Raw genomic sequence first — 6,000 nt, 5'->3', positions numbered from 1 at the left:
TTTGTTTGCTCGTCTTCTTCTTCGTTGGAACTTCAATTATATTCTACTTAGTAAGGTCTTTTTGATTTTCTTTCTTCTCAAGACATTCATTCCGATGGACCTTCATGGGCCACTCAAGGCCTCCATTCCATTTTTATAGTTTCATGGGCCACTCAAAGCTTACACTTTGCTATTTTACTTTAGCATTTGATTGATGTAAATAATTTTCAGCTTTTCTTTCTTCTCAAGATTTCATGGCAATGGGCCTAATTGATCCACTGAAGCTCTTCCCGTGCCTTATGAGTAAAGAATATTTTTGTCTTGAGGGTAAATAAAAATAATTGAGAACGACATATAATAAATTATTTTAGCGTTGATAAATAAATATATATTTTAGTATATGAATTTAACTTTAAAATATAATTTAATATTTAATATTTTAATTAGATATTTAAGTTTAATGGTTGAATTTTTCGAATAATCCACTAGAAAAAATAATTGCTCAGATAATGCAATGTGGAGATTATTTCTTCGCATGGGGTGATTGCTACAACGTACCCTAGAGCCGCATTGTCCTCCCCGTGTTCAATCGAACTCTTCGAAGTTGCATGGCCTTCCATGCGTTTTTGGCCGAAAAAAACCTCTCGGAGTCGCCATGGCTTCCAAGCGTTTTTCACCCCCAAAAATCCCTCAAAGTCGTATAGGGAGTCATGCGTTTCTCAACTCCAATAGCACATGGAGTGCATGGCATCTCCCACTGCCACACTGCATTGACCATGCACCAATCACGTAGGTGGAGGCTGGTAGTTGGCATTCAAATGTAGGTGGTAGGTGATAGCTGGCATTGGAATGATAAAAGCTTAACCCATACCCCTATCCTAACCTATACCATGTAATAACAAGTTGAACATAAAAAAAATCTTTCAGCTATATATATGTAAGAATGAAATCGGGAGTGATCATCTAAAAACTAAAGATATGAGCAACAATTGGAGAAGAGTGCAATTGATAGAGTGAGCAATGCAAATAAAATTAATAGAGGGAGCATTTCAAAAAATTTGGTGTGTTTTTCGTTATTTTAATTTGACTATGTATTATATGGTAAACTAGTTTAAATTTGTATTATTTTGTCTCAAATTAGTCCAATAGATTGTTCGTTTTTTTGCAGAAAAAAATGGTGAATTAAATTTGAAGAAATTTTATTTGAGGTATTTTACTATTGATTATTATGTTAATATTATTTTTATAAATATTTATTAATTTCACTATTGTTGTTATGTTAATATTATTTTTATATTGTATAATATCATTTTTACGATTTATGATCATAGTGTACCATTATTTTTTTTAATTCTAAATACAAATTTTGAATTTGTAGAGAAAATTAGTAACAACTTTTTTCACGATTGTCCATTATAATGGATATATTATGGAAAATGAGGTTGGAGTTGTTTTCAGTCTGAAAGACCTATAAATATGATGTTCAAAATGGACATCACATTTGTAGAAATAAAGCAGAGGATAGAAAAAAAATTCAAGCTACAGTTGATGGTTTGAAGTACGTGTTTATGGTATGTCCCAATCCATTTTGATATGTTGCAGTACCAGTTGAAAAAGATGATGATATTAGAACCATGATTGGATTACATGAGTCAACAAATATTGCAGTTATTGAGTTATTTGTTGATGTGAGTAAGATATGTTATATTCCTGGGTCATCAAGAAATGTGGTTGGAAATTCATATCAAATGGCTTTCGGAAGTGAGTTTGAGGACCCAACATACAAATCGAAAAACAGTTTTATGAGGCTATTGGCAAGTGGAAATGAATTTAGTGGGACATCCGCAGCAGCATATTATAAGGAGATAACCATATATCATTAGGAATTGACTGTTGACGTTGATGTTGTAAATCAATGGAGAGAAATCCATGATGATTCCAGTGAAAATGAAGAAACTGAGAAACTCATTTTTTGGCCGAGGATGATAATTTTTGTTGTGGTGGTGCACCTAACTTGGCCACTGATGAAGTTTCGACACCATATCAACCTACCCCTCACATGTACGAGATATATTATATTGCAATGAGGGCACCAGAATTCCCAGACATGTCATATATACCTCCATAACACATGGCTGAATCATTCGAAAATTCTGGTGAATTTTCGGTCGGGATGCAATTTAGAGGAAAAAACAAGCTACGTTGGCAATTAAAGAGTATTGCATCAAAGGCCATGTTGATGTCCAACAAAAAAAAACTATATATGCGAAGTGTGTTAAATATGGCCTAGAGTGCAAGTGGAAGATCAGAGTGTCCAAAATTCAGAGGCACGATGCTTGGGTTATCACAAGGTAAAATGGTCCTCGAACATGTTTGCGAAACTCAATTGAACAATACCACCAACTATTGGACTCCGATGTAATATATGAATACGTGAAGGTGTTGGTTGAAAATAATACAAGGATCCCTTGTTCAGTGTTAGCTGCATCTATTCAAAGCCAATTTGGAAACCAAGTAAAATGTTGCAAGGTTTGGAATATGAAAATTAAGGCAATGAAGCTGACGTAAGGAGATTGAGATACATCGTACAATGAGCTACCACATTTGTTACAAGCAATGAAGCTATTCAAACCGGGAATCATAGTGAAGTCTCAAACCATGCCTGCATATGACGAGGAAGGTTAACTTATTCCAAGGAAGAAAATATTTCATAGACTCTTTTGGGCATTCAAGTTATGCATAGAAGGATTTTTATTTTGCAAATGTATGGTCCAAGTAGATGGTACATGGTTGTATGGTCAATATAAGCATGTATTATTGATGGCAGTTGCGCAAGATGGTGAACGAAATATATTCCCAATTGCATTCGCCATTGTTGAAAGAGAGACAACAGAGGTTTGGGATTTATTTTTGACTAATCTACATCAATATTTCGTTAGATAATATGGAGTTTGCTTGATATCCGATCGAAGAACAGACATTTTGGAAACAATTGAACGACCATGAAGTCGCTGGATACCTCCGCATGCATATCCTACATTTTTTATCCATCATATTGGTAAGAATAGTTTCGGTCAGTTTCATAACTCACACATTCGTAGGGAGATAGTAAGCATGAATAAGTTTTATTTTCAACATGTGTGTATTCATTTATGTGGTTTTTTTAATTGAGGTTTAACACAAGATATATATTATAAAACATGATACAAATTATGCCAACCAAATTTTGATAAGAGGTTGGAGAATTTGAAGGTATTTTATGATTATCAGCGTGTTTGTAAGTGGGCTTCAAAAATACTACGAGAAAAATGATCGCAAGCATACGATGAGGGTCGGCGATAAGGACACATGACCACAAACCTTGTTGAGGCCATTAATTTAGTACTAAAAGATACATGTCATCTCCTAATAATGAGTGTGGTGAAAGAGACATATTTTAGGTTGGCTAAGGTTTGGTTCGATAAAGGAAAGGAGATTGAATGACTCATAAATATATGTTAAACTTGGGCTCCTATAGTAGTGAAAGCAATAGAAACAAACGAGCGATTGACAACATCAATGCTTGTTTATAATTTTGATCGAGTTGGTAATACTTTTTGTTGTGTCATGCATACAACGCAAAAAATAAGGAGAAGGTCAAACATTAAGTTGATTTACGACACAAATAGTGTGATTGTGGTAGCTTTCAAGCATAGAGATATCCATGTGCTCATGCATTTGCTGCATGTATGTATTCTAGTGTAAGCACATACACTTATGTTGATGAGTGCTTTCATCTACAAAAGATATTAAATGTCTACATATATGTATTCACGCAGATCCCAAATGAATCATATTGGCCGAAAAAGAATAATGACGAATGGATGCCAAATCCAATGCTTCATAAAAGTCCAAAGGGTCGACCTGAGTCCAGTCGTATTCATGTCAGTATGAATTTTCATGCTAAAAAGAAAGGTCAACCAAAGATATGCGGATTATGTAGGAGTGAAAGTCATTCAAAAAAATGTCCAAATCTACCAAGATATAGGCATTATCAGTAATCATATATGTATTTGTATGTGATCGAATATTTTGAATGAGTGTGATAAACTAAAATATGTTGTATATATTTGATATCAATATGTATTAATAATTAACTTGATTTTATAATAATTTATGTATTTTTTAATATAACAATTATTTTTACTTTAAAATATATATTTTTATTTTTATATTAACTTATTAAATATATTTTATTATCAAATTAAATTAAAATATATATTTTATTATTCTTATTTAAGTTTAAAAATATATTTTTTATTCTTATCTAAGATAAAAATATATATTTTTATCTTATTTTAACTTTTAAAATTTAATAAAATTGATATAATTACATATTTGGTCACTTTTACTTATATATTCTATCAATTTAGTCCTAATTTTAATAAATTAAAATTAATTTAATCTTTGAATCAGATCATGCCATGTGTTCGTAGTGCCAAATATCATGACATGTGTCGTCATCCGATTGAAGGTTACCATTTATTTTAATTTAATATATTTAGTTTCCACCAACCATTGGGACAAGATTAATTATTTGCCTAGCAATTGAATATATATTAACTTAAATTCACATCTTAATTAATAAAATTAAATATAAAATAAAATATTTTTAATTTAGTTAAAATAAAAATAAAAATATATTTCTAAATTAAGATAAGAATAAAATATATTAATATATTTTTTAAAATTAAAATAAAATAGTATTAAAATTATAGAATATTAAAATTATTAAAATATTAAAACTATATTTTCAAGTTAAAATAATATTACCTTACAATCAAATTATTAAAATATATTATTTCCATTGAAAATATTATTAAATATATTAAATAACACGTGTTGTTTATAGAATATTGTTTATTTTTTAATAACATGATTGATTTCCACATTTTATTTTAATGAGTGTGATTAATTAAACAAAATTAAACCACATGATTTGAATAAATAACATTTTATTTAATATTTTTATACAAATAACAATTGACTTTATAATTCTTGTTGATGCGGAGTATTGTGGAATGATAATGTCGAGGCGGACGTCGAGTGTGTTGTGGCCATTGTGGTTGTTTAAGAGTATGGTAATCATCCTCGTCATTCATTGGGGGCATATGAATCGGTGTAGTAAATATATGCCCACCACTATGCTCTCCCATCCTACCACTTTATTCTCTCATCCCTGCTGGAAACGTAGACTGACAAATAGTCATATTTGACATCAAAGATGTCATTTGCGCAAAATCATATGTTGATTCAAACATGAGATAGTAGATGGGTGCCTAAGGATGCATTAACTCAGGTATGTATGTCGGAACAGAATAATCATCAAACGGTTGTGTTAAGCTATTATTCATAGGTGTCGTTTCTACTTCAAGTTGTTGAGATAAATTCCTAATCCACTGGTATAATTTTTTCGGCTTTACCAAATTTTTTTCTTAAATTTCTTAAAATGTTGTCTTTCTTCGAACGTCGTCAGGCGTGAGTTTCCCTGATCCCAATAATAATAAAGGTAAGTCGATCTTTCAAAATCAAAATCATCATCATGAATGGGATCAAGAGCTGGCAAGTATGAAGCTATGTTGTTCCAAGAATTAATGCAGTTCGCGTGCTTCGCAACCCAATTCACGTTGTGCTTACCCGTTTATCTAATATGTGGAGGGGGTAATGATCTCATGGACTCTGCGGAATAGGTTAGTGGAAGTTGAACTGCCTCAACACTTTATCCGAGAATTGTATCTCAACAAAAGCAAAATGAATCAATGGTGTAACAACATATCAATATTGACAACCATCCAAAACAACTTTCGGCACACACACAATAATTTATTCCTCTATGTATGCCTCCAATTAAACTGTAAAATTAAAATTTATAAAAATTAACTTGTCGTGAAATTATAAAATTAGAAATAAATATAAATAAATAGAAATAAATGAATTTAAATAAAATTAAATATTATTATAATTATATTATAATTATACCTT

Source organism: Hibiscus syriacus, unplaced genomic scaffold (genome assembly GCF_006381635.1).
Source record: "Hibiscus syriacus cultivar Baekdansim isolate YM2019G1 unplaced genomic scaffold, ASM638163v2 tig00110819_pilon, whole genome shotgun sequence".
Taxonomy (NCBI): domain Eukaryota; kingdom Viridiplantae; phylum Streptophyta; class Magnoliopsida; order Malvales; family Malvaceae; genus Hibiscus; species Hibiscus syriacus.
This window is presented reverse-complemented; position numbering follows the sequence as displayed.